The sequence below is a fragment of the Anomaloglossus baeobatrachus genome, chromosome 4 (genome assembly GCF_048569485.1).
Source record: "Anomaloglossus baeobatrachus isolate aAnoBae1 chromosome 4, aAnoBae1.hap1, whole genome shotgun sequence".
Classification (NCBI taxonomy): domain Eukaryota; kingdom Metazoa; phylum Chordata; class Amphibia; order Anura; family Aromobatidae; genus Anomaloglossus; species Anomaloglossus baeobatrachus.
In genome coordinates this window covers 423978899-423995259 of record NC_134356.1, presented here as the reverse complement: position 1 = coordinate 423995259, position 16361 = coordinate 423978899, and the positions used below count along the sequence as shown (strand labels likewise).

Genomic DNA, 16361 nt, shown 5'->3' with positions numbered 1-16361 from the left:
ACTCTGGGAAGGACTTCACTGGGCATCTCTGTGAGTTGGCAGGCCCTGATAGGCCAGAGGGCATCAGGTGTCCTGATGATGTGGCCAGTCCAGACTGGCTCATGGAGGCCCTCCCCTATGACCTGGCACCTCACCATTGGTCGTCAGACGATGACTGGTGAGGTGTTTGGGGCATGGCTGCCATGAGGTCATGAGTGACATGGCAGTGTTGGATAGGCCACTGGTGATGTCACTGATGATGTGACACTCCGTTATTGACCCCTGGAGGTGTCATTGCGGTCCACCCTTTGTTTGGGGCGGACCTAGGTTATAAAAGGAGCTGAAAACAACATGGAGGTGCACAGTCTTCTCATATGCTCAGACAGAGCACACCTCCATGTTTAGAGCCTCATTGCGGCCTAAGTCTTTAGATCAGAAGCGGTAGCTAGAGTTAGACATCCGGTGCTTGTCACGCCAAGACACCCGTGGCTCAGCACGCTAAGGTCAGGCTTCCACCTCCTACCATCCAGTCCTGCTAGTGCAGTCCAGTGGAGTCAACTGAGCTGCGGCTGCTGCGCCACCTGTCCGGTTGTGCCATCTACACCCACGGGCAGGGTACCACAGGACCCCTGTGGCGTGAACAGGGAATTCCTGGGCTGGGTGAGTGGACCCTGTGACGCTAACAGGGTTCACAGTCTCCTGATCCAAGTGTTATTTAACTTGGATCAGACCCTTATTATTTCAGAGCCACCCAGCTCTGTATTCTTTGCCTAATGTTTGGGTTGCCAGCAGCTTTTTTGTCATCTGGAGCATGGTGGGCCCCGACTGGTGATTGGGAAATATACCATCTTATCCTAATCTGCCAGTCCCCCCGTAACACCGGCACTGAGTTCACCTGAGGTCACAGCTGGTGGCTTACATAGAGATTACTGTGAGAACCACCAGAAGTGTGGGGATACTCATAAAAAGGCTCTGTGGGGGTACTCTTAAAAAAAGACTCTGTAGGGGTACCCTAAAAAAGGTTCTGCATGGACACTTTGCACCAGGCTCTGTGGGGCTGTTCTCAAAAATGGCTTTGTGGGAGTACTCATAAAAAGGACTCTGTGGGGGTACTCTTAAAAAAGGCTCTTTGGGGGTACTAAAAAAAAGGATCTGTGGGGATACTCTGGAAAAAAGATTGGTGGGGGCACTCTGAAAACAGAATGCAAGTAAGGATGACACATTCTCCTTGTAGTGGGGATTTATTAGGGTGGCCACCTAGTAACCAGCACTGATATCAATATGGGCAACTCGGCGGTTGTTGTGCAGGCATGCTCATGTTTAAGGTCACCTCGACATAATTAAATCTGTATTTGCAATAAAACAAAACAGCTTCAATACTAACCTAAGAGACCTCGGAGTGTTATACATGTGTTTTTTGGGCAATTAGAGGGTTTTCAGTATTTTCATTCTTAGTGAATTTTACTTTTTGCATGTTCACATGTGGCACCCCTTAGGGTCCAGTTGCCACAGAGGTACTGCACCTCAGCCAGAGGTGTGTTATTCCATTCCCTGGTAAGGAGGAGGTCACAAGCCGTTGTACACACATATACTCTTAGTACTTCTACACCACTTCAGGCCATGGTTAGGGAGAGATTGCTCCTTAAGGAGAGAACAGTCATGGAGCCAGCCTGGGGGTGGGGTTAGTTAGTGGGTTGACACTTTAGAATGGAGTGTGAAAAAAAAAGAAAAGTGGAACTAGAGAGAACAAGTTAGACACAGAAGGGAGGAGTTGGAAAGCGAAGGATGTAAGGAGAAGAGAGGTCCTGAGGACTGGAGCTGGTGAGCGCGTCCTAGGACAGGGAGGAAGACAGACAGGAAGAAGGGGTCCTAGAGTCATGGGAAGAGAGAGATCCACCCATGGACTCGCATCCACAGTCGACACACTGGTGTGGAGGGACTAGGCCGCAAAGGGGACTAATGGAGAATTACAAGGCTTCATAGTTTCATAGTTTTTAAGGTTGAAGGGAGACTCTAAGTCTATCTAGTTCAACCCGTAGCCTAACATGTTGATCCAGAGGAAGGCAAAAAAACCCCAATGTGTCAAATAAGCTCCAATGGGGAAAAAAATTCCTTCCTGACTCCACATACGGCAATCAGACTAGATCCCTGGATCAACACCCTGTCATAAAATCTAATATACATAACTGGTAATATTATATTTTTCAAGAAATGCGTTCAGGCTCTGCTTAAATTTTACTAGTGAATCCCTCATTACAACATCATACGGCAGAGAGCTCCATAGTCTCACTGCTCGTACAGTAAAGAATCCTCATCTGTGATTATGATTAAACATTCTTTCCTCAAGACGTAGCGGATGCCCCCGTGTTCCAGTCGCAGGCCTAGGTGTAAAGAGATCTTTGGAAAGGTCTCTGTACTGTCCCCTCATATATTTATACATTGTGATTAGATCCCCCTAAGCCTTTGTTTTTCCTAACTAACTAACCCCAAGTTTAATAACCTGTCTTGGTATTGCAGCCCCCCCCATTCCTCTAAGCTAGCAAAACTGGAGGCTGAGGTAACTTCATGTGCCGAAGCCACAACTACATACGAATCCGCTGGAAGGTGACCAGATAGGACCAGGGAATAGAGCAAGAAGCCCCCCAGCAAAAGGGTCCGTGGGCACTGGCTCAGGGCATTGTACGTGAGGCGCGGCAGATGGGAGAGGCCAACTTAAGGAAGACGACCTGGGAAGGCTATTAGAGAAAGGGACACCGGTTCTGTGCCTCCAAGTTACCTGGGGATCAGCTGGGCCCCGTCACCGCAGGACTCAGCATTCCGAGGGTGGTGCTAGACCGGCCATGAAAACCTGGAATTGCCGACCATGAGTGAACACCTTGTGACTGCACCCTGCTGTGTCCTGGAGTCATTGTCTGCGCCATTAACCCTACATCAGCGTGAACATTACACCGAGTGTCCTACATGATCACCTGCCCTGGGATTAAGCTCTACCCGTGGAGAGCTGAACCACCTCTGCTGCATCATCACCGACCCCCAGGGGAACTGAATAGCATTGGCGGCCCATATGTAGCCACATGCCATGGGTGGCGCCACAACATATCCCCTGTAAATATCCCTCATTCATTTAAATGATGCCGCCAGGGTCACGGAGTCGGGCCCTGCCGCCGTGACCTCGCAATAGAACTGGCCCAGTTCCGAGTGCACCACGGCCCTAGTGGGCGTGTCACACACGACAGAGTGGGTGGAACTTGGATAGAATGGGAGAGGAGCATGGTGACCCCCCACGCATCATATTCATGATATTATCAATATATCTTTCTATCCAAACACCATGTTTACTACAGAAAACTGATGAAACTAGATTACCGTAATCTGCCACATCTTTCTGACTTGAATTTATAATGAAATCAATCACAATGCTGCTTTCTCTTCTAGAACTGCTCTGGAAAAAGAAAGTTGCACTGTGTTTGGTTTCTGTTAGCTCCGAGACCAATTTTCCATTATTCTCAAGTTTTTCCAATTTTAATAACTGAGGATTATTATTTATTTATAAATAATTAAATAAACCTGATGATAGACATGGATGAGAATAAAGGTCTGCTGCACTGAGAGCAGGAAGTTGTGGTTTTCCTATTTTATATTCTGACGTAAAATAGAATATCTCTCCACAAAGATAGACAAAAGATTGATTCTTGATACTGTGGCAAGGTGGCAACCCCTGCTTATTTCCCAACATTTCTCTATACTGCAGCTTGACTATAAAGTTGAGAGTTCCAATAGTAGATACATATCAAAAACACCCAGTGGCAAATAAATCATCATATTTATAGCCATGAACACAGATTTACAAGTTACATAAATCACTGATCTTGCAGAGGACACATCCAAAACAGATCACATGGTTTACTGCAGTTGTTAGGAGAGGAGACGAGATGAGAAACTGTTTAATACTGTGTATAATTTTTATATTATTCCTTATATTACCTTGCAGCTTGTCTGCTGCTGTGCAATGACTGTTATATAAAATGAAATGGTACCTTTGGTTTGACAGTCTGTGGTTTGCTGACAAACTCTAACTGCAAACACATGCCATTTGATTTTCATGAAAATGTTATTTTTATTGCACAGATTGATACTGAAAGTATATTAGGACATTGTAGGTTATTCAGTTTCTCATAAATTCAAGTACATCAAAAGTGACTGTACAATTTCAAAGAATAAAAAAAAATGTTTTGAATTTTTAGGAATTAGCTGAACCAATTTTATACTCTGACTTCACCTCCTCATAATGTCTTGCAGCATCAGCTATCCATATTTGATTGTGTGGCTGTGACGCCCTAAGCCTATCAGGTCATCAAAGGGTATTGTGCAATCTGCCCTTCTGTACAATATCCACCTGCTCCTTGGTTATGGTGTTGCCAAAACCAGCTAATCAAAATCCTAGGAACACTCTGCACCCCACCCAAAAGACACACCAGATGGCGGCCTGAGTGGAATAGGGTCACCCACTTTGGGGGTTGGTTAAGGGGAGGTCAGGAGTGTCAGGAGTAGGCCAGTGTAGTGTTGGAAGTGAAAGAGAGAGGAGGTCAGGGGCTGGGCTCCTTGGAAGTACTAGGTAGAAGACGTTGGTCTGGGCCTGGTAGGAGCTGGACCCCCGGTCACAGGGGATCGTGACAAGGGGCACGGTATTGTCGTGGAGGACAGCTGGCGGCCTTTTACCATCACTGGGCTGGGACCAGGGCACGACGGGGTACGTGGACCCTAGGTCAGGGAGTAGCTTCAGACAACCTGACAATTCACCCGACGAGAACGGAGCCTTCAAGATCTGCTTTCCATCCGCTCCAAAATCGGGGTACTAGCGCACCTCGGTTCTGTCCCTCGACCTGGTCATGACATTGGTCACCACATCACCGGGCCCGTTCTCAGAGGCGGAGCACCTGGACTCTGCAACTCTGGCTGCGGAGCAGTCGGTTCTTCTGTTTACCAAGGCGGAAGCGGAGCCTGAAGAGCTGCCGATTCCACCGCTATGCGGCATCCCAACGGCTGTGTGGGCCGCAAGAGTGCACCTGAAGCCAGAGCTAGCTAGGGAGCAGAGGCTGGATGCTGACGCCCCCTACTGGGAATGACACCACCAGAAGTTACAGATGGAGATAACGACATGAGACCAGCGACGACGGGAGATTGCTGCCCACACTAACCAAGAGAAGTTCAAAGAGTGGGACTGGTATGCCCTGGAGGTAGAGCGGCATGTTTTGAGTGATGTCAAAGTCATGCCGGCCTCTGCAGCCAGGTGTCCGCGATGATGGTAGCAGTACCAGTAAAGTGTAAATGTTATTGCAGAACTATTAGGTATCTGTGTTTCGTTTGTTATTTTTCAAAGTTTATTATTTTTCATATAGAAAATGTTAGAAAATAAGTGTCCATTTAACAAGGTTTAAATGAACGGAAGAAGTTACCAGATTGTCAAGAAGATTCTTTATAATGTGTACCCCGGTACATGAACTTCGTTAGTTGTATATAGTAAAAATGGACCACGGTCACAGGACTGGTTGTGACCAACTCGAACTTGTGTTTTTGTAAATAGTTGCACCTCCTCTGCCCACCAGAGTCATCTACTAAAACACCTGGGATCTTAACCTGGTCACGGACCCACAATAGGTTTGGAGGGGGTCAGGTTGTTTGGGTGGCGGGTTAATGGGATCCGGGACATTGGGACTGGACTGTTGCAGGAAGAAGCTACAACGGAGCAGGTTGAGCCTCCGCTACTACTGAAACTGCTAGCGTTCCATAGTTAGAAAGATGAACTCATAAAAATGTTAGTAATGTTTAAGTAACCAGCCTACCTGATGAGGCACGTATTGTATGAATAAAAATGTTTATTTTTCTATTTCACAGTTTGAAAAAAAATAAATAAACCTCTGATGTCCTGTAGCTCGGGGACAAGCTACGTTTAACCAAGGGGGAATGTGACGCCCTGGCCTATCAGGTCGTCACAGGGTATTGTGCAATCTGCCCTTTTGTGCAATATCCACCTCCTCCTTGGTTATGGGTTCCTATCCAATGGTGTTGCCAAAACCAGCTAATCAAAATCCTAGGAACACTCTGCACCACACCCACCAGACACACAGTGGACGGCCTGAGTGGAATAGGGTCGCCCACTTGGGGGATTGTTTAAGGGGAGGTCAGGAGTGTCAGGAGTAGGCCAGTGTAGTGTTGGAAGTGAAGGAGAGAGGAGGTCAGGAGCTGGGCACCTTGGAAGTACTAGGTAGCAGACGTTGGTCTGGGCCTGGTAGGAGCTGGACCTCCAGTCGCAGGGGATCGTGACAAGGGGCACAGTATTGTTGTGGAGGACAATGTACCATCACGGGGCTGGGACCAGGGCACGACGTGGTACGTGGACTCTAGGTCAGGGAGTAGCTTCAGACAACCTGACAATTCACCCGACGAGAATGGAGCCTTCAAGATCCACTCTCCACCTGCTCCAAAATCGGGGTACTAGCACAATGAGGGGGATAGGACTTTCCACTAAAACGGTCCAGGAAATCCCAAGCGTGAACCCTGAGAACAAGCTGCGACAGTTAGCCACACTGGGGAGCGGGACCCAACTAGTTTCAAGCTATAGGGGCCAACTAAGAAGAGAACAAGGTGCCAAGGGAAAGGTAACAGATCATCAGGCAACACAAGCAGAAATGGGACCCAAACAAGCTCCCCCTCAGCGGCAGCGGTGTCCAGAACTTTGGTTTACTAAGTTGTCGGTGTCAGCATTTTTGGACTGAGTACCCAAGTGGCCCATACCTCCCCAACGGCAAATCCCTGTCACCATCAGCCCCGAGGCATTCACCCTACCCGTGGAGGGGTTAAACACCTGGGTGCCCACTCCATCGCCCCTGGGTACTCCCAGCTGCAGCTGTGGTACTCTACCTTACCACACACCACGGGTGGCATCACTTTAGACACTATGCCCTGTAAATACTCCCCCTTTAATTGGAGTGGCCGCATGACCCCCCGGGTCCGGACGCCCCTTGAGCCACCGCAGATCCGGATCTGAGCAGCTCGACTGCTGACGCAGTGGCGGCACATGGCCAAGAAACAAACATATGTAGTCAGTCATCCACTTCTGTGCCAACTCAACTCCCAGCTGGTCATATTGATGGTGGTGCAGTCACTTCTGTACCACGTAGATTCTTCTACCTTTGGAAATGATGAGATGTGCTCAGTCATGCTGGAAGATATCCATACACCATAGTTTTTTTCAGAAAGGGGGGCCAACTTTGTTTTCTGGCATGTAGGAGAATGTGGGCAGCTCCCTGGACTTCTAATGGCGCACTAAAGTGCAATGCATTATCTACACATAGAGCAACAACTATGGACAGGAACAAGGTATGTATTTCATCATCTATTGGGTCTATGTTTGAGTGGCAGTGATTCCCCTCCACAGGTAGGAGAGGTGGTGAAGCTTCCATAGTTTAAGCTTTGTCTGGTTCCAACACCAGGTGACGCTTATCCACCTACTCCTACACCTCCTCCCCATTTTGCTTATTGGACATCACCCCATGCCTAACTGGCTCCTATTTTCTGTGCCTTTCCCAGCAAACACTACTTCTTTGTTGGATCTTTAGGGCACTTCTCCCACACCTCTTCTGCTGGATATTTATGGTAATACACAGACAAACACATACACGCACACACATACACAAACACACACACACACACACACTTACACAAACAATCCTGTTATATGTTGGACCTTAATCTCTTACCGTCAAAGCCTGTTTTCACCTTCCTGACAAGGCTAAAATTTACAATTATGGCTAGTTTCAATTTAGTGGTAATAAGTCTGGAATGTTTCAACCGATCCCAGAGATTCTGAGAATCTTTTCACAAGACACCCTGTACTTGATGTTACTGGTAAATTTAGGTTGAAATTGTTTGTTTATTTGTGAAAATATCAGAATTTTGGCAATTGAAATACTATGTCCCAAGAATGACAAAAGTATTTTAGGAGTGATACCTTTATAGGCTAACCAGAAAAATTATATTAGCAAGCTTTCAGAGAACAAAGGCTCCTTCTTCAGGCTGAATTACAAATGAATTACTGAGACAAAATCACAACATTTAAATGAATGTTACAACAGGACATGGGAAAATGATGCCTCCTAAAGATAAGCTAAGGAAATGAGATTAATGTTTTTGTTATAAATGCAGATGAGTTGGAAGTGGTCTGTTCAGATTACTTCTGAAGTTTTCTGGTGGAGGTGTGAAGTGTGTCCATGTAGTGAGCCATAAAACCGGGTGTTAAATTGAGTTCATTTGTTATGCCTGCTTTACACGCTTCAATAAATCTTTCAATCCGTCGTCGGGGTCAAGTTGTAAGTGACGCACATCCGGCATCGTTCGTGACGTATTTGCGGTGACACCTACATGCAATCAAGATTGAACGAAAATACAGTGATCGCATACACGTCGTTTATTCCTCATACATTGGACGTTTTGTTGTATGAACCTAGTCAATTGAAACGTGTGACATCCCTCATACGATTTTGATGTCTGAGGCTATGTGCGCAGGTGTGCGCTCTGCACCGCAGCTTAAAAAAGGTCCGCTTCAGAGCGCAGCTGAAAAGCTGCGTTCTGAAGCGCCTCACAAGCGCCTAACTGATCGCGCTACTCACCTCAGTTGCTGCATGGAGGTGAGAGGAGCGGCGGTGAGTAGCGCGATCAGCTGAGCTGTCACTGAGGTTACCCGTGGCCACCGCTGCATCCACCGCTGGATCCAGTGACAGCGGGTAACCTCAGTGACAGCTCAACTGATCGCGCGGCTGTCTTCATTAGCTGTGTGGAGGTGACAGGGGCGGCTGTGTCTGCTGCAGCTCCGGTCACCTCCATGCAGCAGTGCTGGAAGCGACGCTGCATCATCCTGGAGTACGCCGGACAAGGAGGGCTTTTTGGGGCTGATTAAAGTGGTGAACCAGGGTATATGTTTGTGTTTTTTATTTATAATAAAGGATTTTTTCGGGCGTGTGTGTGTTTATTTACTGTAATTTACAGATTAATCATGGAAGGTGTCTCATAGACGCCTGACATGATTAATCTAGGACTTATTGGCAGCTATGGGCTGCCAATAACTCCTTATTACCCCGATTTGCCAACGCACCAGGGCAAATCGGGAAGAGCCGGGTACAGTCCCAGAACTGTCGCATCTAATGTATGCGGCAATTCTGGGCGGCTGTTGGCTGATATTGTTAGGCTGGGGGGCTCCCCATAACGTGGAGCTCCCCATCCTGAGAATACCAGCCTTCAGCCGTATGGCTTTATCTGGCTGGTTTTAAAATTGGGGGGGACCGCACGCCGTTTGTTTTAATTATTTAATTATTTATTTCACTACACAGTATAGACACGCCCACCGGCTGCTGTGATTGGGTGCAGTGTGACACCTGTCACTCAGCGTGGGGGGCGTGTCTCACTGTAACCAATCATAGGCGCCGGTGGGCGGGGAAAGCAGGGAATACGAGATTGTTTAATGGGCGGCCGGCTTTTTCAAAACAGTAAAAGCCGCCGGAGCAGTGTGAATGCCGTGCAGCGCCGATGATCGGGGATCGGTAAGCATATGAGAGAGGGCTGCTCAATTCACTTACTCAGGAGGGCGAAATGAGGAAGTGGTGTGAGAGTGGGAGACGCTGAAAGTTTAATTGGTTAAGTATGAGGAGATCCAAGATAGTGCCAAGTCTGTGATGCCCAGAGACGAGAGAATTTGTAGTAGAAGGGAGTGGTCTACTGTGTCGAAGGCAGAGGACAGGTCCAGGAGGAGGAGGACAGAGTAGTGTCGCTTGGCTTTTGCGGTTAGTAGGTCATTAGTGACTTTGGTTAGGGCAGTTTCAGTGGAATGATGGGGTCGGAAGCCAGATTGTAACCGGCCAAAAAGGGAGCAGGAAGGGAGGTATGAGGACAGTTCAAGATGGACATGCTGTTCCAGTAGTTTTGAGGCATAAGGAAGAAGTGATATGGGGCGATAGTTTGACACAGAGGAAGGGTCAAGGGAGGGCTTTTTGAGGATGGGTGTGATGGAGGCATGTTTAAAGCATGAAGGGAATACACGAGTTGTTAGTGATAGGTTGAAGAGATGGGTTAAGGTCGGGATGAAGACTGTGGTGAGATTGGGGATGAGGTGGGATGGGAGTGGATCAAGCAGGCAGGTTGTGAGATGTGATCTTGAGAGTAGAGTGGAAAGATGATCTTCTGTCATGGTGGAGAAGCTGGATTTGGAGGAAGAAGGCTGTGTAGTTGTAAGGAGTGGCTGTGGTGATTGTGGGCCAAAGCGTGCTCTGATGTTGTCAATCTTCTGCTTGAAGAAAGAGGCAAAGTCTTCAGATTTTTTTTGCCCCAAAAAAGGGTAATATGAGAAAATGAACAATGCAATGGGTTACACAAGTTCTCCTGAGTGCATCAATACCCCATATGTGGTCCAAAACTACTTTTGAAGCACAGTCAAATGTCTGAAGGGAAGGAGCACCATATTGCAGTTCAGAATTTGCTGGAATGGTTTGCGGGTGCCATGTCACATCAACAAATCTCCTAAGGTGCCAGAACAGCAAAACTCCCCCACACATGATCCCATTTTACAAACTGCACCGCTCAATTAATTCATCTAGGGGTGCAGTCAGCATATTGACACCACAGGTGTGTCACAAAATGTTATACTATTGGGCAGTGAATAAAAAAATAATTACATTTTTACCACTAAAATTTTTTTTTAGCCTCCAGATTTCCAATTTTCACAAGGGGAACAGGTAAAAAAAGGCAACATAATGGGGTTCACAATTTCTCCTGAACGTGTGACAATACCGCACATACAAGTGCATCTCAATAAATTAGAATATCATCAAGAAGTTAATTTATATCAGTAATTCAATACAAAAAGGGAAACATATTATAGAGTCATTACAAACTTTTTGATGATATTTTCATCTATTGAGATGCAATTGTATGCCTGTACACTACTGTTTGGCCACATGGCAGGCCCCAGGGGGGAAGGAGCGCTGTTTGACTTTTGGAGCATAGATTTTCCTAGAATAGTTTATGGACTCCATTTGCCAAGTCTCTAACTGCTAGAATAGCAGAAACAACTTCAAGTGACCACATTTTGGGAATTACACCCCTCTGGGAATAGATCTATGGTTGTGATGATGATTTGTCTCTGGAAAGCACCCATGGAGTCAAACGTAGTGAAAATTGTACAATTAAAAATTGAAAATAAGCCCTTGTGATGCTCAATACATTGTAGTGTTCTTACATTATGCCCAGCTCATACTTCTGGAGACACACACCTCGTAAATTAAGTGGTCTTTCCTCATTACAACAATGCTAAAAACGTGGACGTGAACTATGGAGTAGGCAAATTGTGGTGCTCAGAATGGGGTGGCATTTGGAGTTGGGAGTGCAAATATTGCTGAATTTCTTTTTTGGGGGAAGCCATAGGGTTTTTCCAGAGCCTTTGTGCTAGCATTAACATGGAAACCCCTTATATTTCCATAAACAGATGATGGAACTGAATGTGAACTTGTGTTTTTGTGGGTTGAGTTGAAAGTTATTTGAGTCAATTTGGGATGCAGAAAATGTTTCATAATTTTATATTTTTCCTGTGCTCCATGCTAAGCACTTATATTAGGGTTTCCATTTACATCTCCAAAATATGTGATTCAAGTGAAACCCCAATGGATCCACTTACTAATGAGGCAGAAGAGTTACTCCAAAGTCTGTTTGTCCTCTGTTCAGTGGTGTCCTCCTTTTCAAAGGTGAACAAAACTGTTGATTGCACTTTTGTGCACATCAAAAAAGACAAGTAAAAAGATGGACACCGCCAGACCACAGGCAAGATCAGAGTTCAAAGTTGCTCTTTCTACCTCATTACTGTGAATTTTCCATTGTTATTTTTTTATGAATCATGTCTTACTGAGATTTAGTGAGAATATGTCGCATTGCACTCAACTCCATTTAACACAATACTGCAGCTCACAACTGGGAGTTTTTCCTGAGCCCTAATCGGACTGAGGAAAAAAATCACAGCATGCTGCAATTGTCTCATATCAGGTCACAGTTGCATGACACTCGGCTCATGCTCATTCTCTTACATCAGATGCCATACACTAGTTTGACTCCAACCTTACATTTAAACTCCAGTGTAAATGCTCAGTGTAGAGCAAAGGATAAATGTGAGCTGAGCCTTTTTCTGTAGACAATAATAACCTCATCAGTCAGCACTCAAATAGACAAGAGAAGATCTGAGAATTTTGAAAACCTTTTTATTTGATAAACTGCAAAAAAACCCACAAAAGTTATAGCAAACTCGACGTTTCGGCTTTACAAGCCTTTCTCGAGTTTTTGTGTGGAAAGAAAGAGGAGACACGAGTCACAGGCGAACCGCCAAGCAAAATAATTTCAGAGGTGCCACAATTTTGCAGTACAAAAGGTTCAACCAGGGATCATGGAATACAGTTTTGGGGAAATAGTGCCACTGCTGGTGAGAGCCTGGGGAGGAGGAAATGTCCTGGTGAGGCAGTGGTGGCAATAGAGATAGTGGCCACAGGCGGTTCGCCTGTGACTCGTGTTTTATCTTTCTTTCGATGCAAAACCTCGAGAAAGGCTTGTAAAGCCGAAACGTCGGGTTTGCTATACCTTTTGTGTACTTTTTTGCAGTTTATCAAATACATTTTTTTTCAAAATTCTCAGATCTTCTCTTGTCCATTTGAATGCTGAGGTTATAATTGTACTATATTAATTTACCTCAATAGCACCTACCTATTGAGTGGTAGAGCCTGAATTACCTTATTTGCTATAGTATTTTTTCTGTAGACAGTCATGTGAGCACTTTTGTTTTTCCAGGATGATTTGGAGTTTTTATTGGTACCATTTTGGACACATAATTTTTTATCGCTTTCTATTCTACTTTTTGTGAGACAGAATCAAGAAGAAACTGAAATTCAGGAATTGGTTTTTTTTTTGTTTTTTTTACGTCGTTAACTGATAAATCAGCTTTATTCTTTGGGTCAGAAGGACTACAGCAATACCACATTTATATTGTTATTTTATGTTTTTCCTCTTTTACAGAATAAAAACAATTTTACAGAAAATATAATTTTTTCATTGCTGTATTTTGAGAGCTAGAGCTTTTTTTAAATTTTCTTTTCACTGATAGAGCTGTATGGTAGCTAGTTTTTTGTGGGACAAGATAAAGTTTTTAGCTATACCATATTTATTTACATTGACTTTACTTATTGACTTTCTGATTGCGTTTAATTCCACTTCTTTTGTCAGCTGCTTGAAGAAAATATATACCGTAGATTTTTGGTACGTTTTGTATTTTTTACTGAAGGGGTTAACCAGTGGGACAGTTATATAGATCAGATTTTTCCAGATGTGGCAATACCAAATATGTGTACTTTTGTTGTTTGGTTTTTTTTTCAGTTTTTGTTCTTTATTTTCTGTTTTTTGAAAAATAGTTTTACAAAAAAAGTTTCCACTTTTTTTCACTTTGTTCCTAAATGGGACATTAACTTTAGTTGGTTTGATCACTGTTAGAATGGATTGCAATGCACCAGCATTACAATACATTACACATGTCAGTGTGACACTGACAAATTGTCTCTTAGGCTATGTGCGCACTTTGCGTCGAGGTAGTTGCAGTTCAAAAAGCATCCTCTGTCAGAAAGGACAATGCTTTTGGCTTTAAAAATGCATGTAAAACGCAAAGAAAGTAGCCTATGCGCACCTTGCGGTTTTCATGGGTTTTTAGTGCTTTTCCGATGCTTTTACAAACGATGCAGTTTTGTATTAAATTGAGTGGATGGGAAACGCAGCTAAAATGGCAAAAACAATTGACATGCTGCTTCTTTAAACGCTGAGTTTTTGCCCAAATTTATGCAAATTAAACGCAGCATTTTGAACACCAAAGTGCGCACAAGAAAGCTCAATGCCCCATTGACTTTGCTTGAAAAGCATAACGCAAGCATTTTGGCATGAAAACAATGCAGTTGAAAAAACAGTGGAAAAGCAGGTAAAAAAGCAAAGTGCGCACATAGCCTTAATCTCTCCTGGCATGGTCTAAAAGGCCACCACAGCCAGGTAACCCAGAGGTCATCATTTGACCTTATCTTTAGGGATGAGTGAACCCAAGGTTCAGTGTTTGTATCAAACACAGACTTTGCAAAAAAAAACCCTGAGTTTGGACTCAGAGTTCGGGTGCTTAATGTATTAACACCACGAGCACGAGCATTGCTGTGCTTTAGTATGCTCAGGCCAGTGCAAGCGGCTTGCAGTGTTTGAATGGCTTGCACTAGGGGTAATAACAGCATGATTGGATGTTGTGTGAAGACCCCAAAAAAATGGAAAACCCCTGACCCACCAAACTATGGAAGCAATCTGTTTATGGCTGGCTGCATGTGGATGGGGACCTGAACTGCCCAATTAGTGACTTCCATCAGGGTTCAGGTTAAGTTTGTGTCAGAAACCTATCTTAATTTAGAGTTTGGCCGCACTCACTGAACCAAACTTTCATGGGTCAGCTCATCTCTACTCGAGTTGCCATGGCAATGATAGGGCCCCTGTGATCACTTGCAGGGGACTTGATTGGGTATGAGAGGGAACACACTCCCTCTCCCAGCCTCCAAAATGCTGCAATTGCAATTGATCACATGATTTTGGGGGTTAAAAAAACAGGAGCAGTGCGAGTACCGCTCTTGGCTGTGTGAGCCGTGTCTTGGCTGTCATGTATGCCGAGCTCTTGGCTGCGATTGCTCTAAAACAGTTCATTTGCCCACATGATCACCAGGACATACCGATATGTCCATTCAAGGGAACATATTGCAAAATATGAGGTACCAGTATGTCCAATGTTGGGAAGAGGTTAAAAATTGTTTGTATCATCATAATTGGAGAGCTAGTATTTTTTCCTTTTTCTGCCAACAGAATAATAGGAGGGCTTGTTTTTTGTGGGATGAATTGACGTTTTTATTGGTACCATTTTCAGGCACATAACATTTTTTCTAACTTTTTTGAGAGGCAGAATGAACAAAACACCAGCAATTCAGAAATTTTGAGGATTTTTTTTATGCCGTTCACTGTTTGGTAAAAACGATAACATGACTTTATTCCTTGGGTCGATACAATTACAGCAGTTCCACATTTATATGTTCTTTTAGGTTTTGCCTCTTTCACACAAAATAATTATTGAAAAAAAATAATTGATTTTGCACTGCTTTATTCTGACAGCTATAGATTTTTTATTTTTCCGCTGATGGAGCTGTATGGCAACTTGTTGCTTGTGGGAGGAGATGGCCTTTTCAGTAATACCATATTTATTTATATTTGACGTTTTGATCACATTTTATTCCACTTTTTTTTCTAGCGGTTTGATGAATAAGTCTAATTTTTGCCATGTTTTTTATTTTTTTACGGTGTCCACTAACGGGATTGTGACAGATTTATAGATTGGGTCGTTCTAGTCATGGTAATACCAAATATGTGTACTTTTTTTGTTTATTTTTGTTTTTACATAAAAATTAGGGATGAACGAATATAATCGCCACTATTCGGTATCCGGCGTATAATTGGCTATTCGAGGTATTTGGTATCTGGCGGCTAATATGGTATTAGCTCCGATACTTTAACACTAGAACTACTGGACTCGTAACACCTATATAGAAATACATAGTGCAAAGTAGTCAAAATGACTACCTCAGTAGTTCTAGTGTTAAAGGGAACCAAACATCAGGATTTTCGTGTATAAGGTGCAGCCAGTGCAGTACTGGCACTATCAGGCACAGTGTGTACATACCATTAGTGGGCAGCTCGGATGTGTAGGCTGTGAAATCCTTGTTTATAAAGTTTGAAAATTCATCATGTTTTTGATTGACGTGTGCACCTCGCTGCTAATGTCCGGGCGGGTTATGCACATGGATTACCGCCCTCCCTTCCCCCCCCTCCGCCTGTTCCTCCCTCCCTCTAGCTGTATGTAAATTTCTACTCTTCTGCTACACGGCGTCGGAGTTAGCGCCTGCGCATAACGCTCATCTCCGGCGCCGTGTTTCTGAAGCCCACAGTATTATTGTGCATGAGAGGGCAGCGCATGCACCCTCGCTTCTTCAGATCTGTTGTGACCACGGGAGCGCGCGCGGTGTCACAACAGGACTGGACAACAGCTGATCTTACCAATTAGCTGCAGCAGATGATATCGTAGCAGAATTGTGCTGCAGCTAATCGGAGTAAGATCAGCTGTTCTCCAGTACTGTTGTGACCGCGCACGCTCCCGCGGTCACAACAGATTTGAAGAAGCGAGGGCACATGTGCCGCCCTCTCATGCACAATAATACTGTGGGCTTCAGAAACATGGC

At 44.6% G+C, this 16361-nt stretch overlaps 1 long non-coding RNA gene across 1 annotated transcript in view; it reads right to left on the bottom strand.

Annotated features, from left to right (window-relative positions):
• Positions 1-16361, bottom strand: part of LOC142301600 (uncharacterized) — a 57752-nt gene that overhangs the window by 11624 nt on the left and 29767 nt on the right. The window lies entirely within an intron of this gene.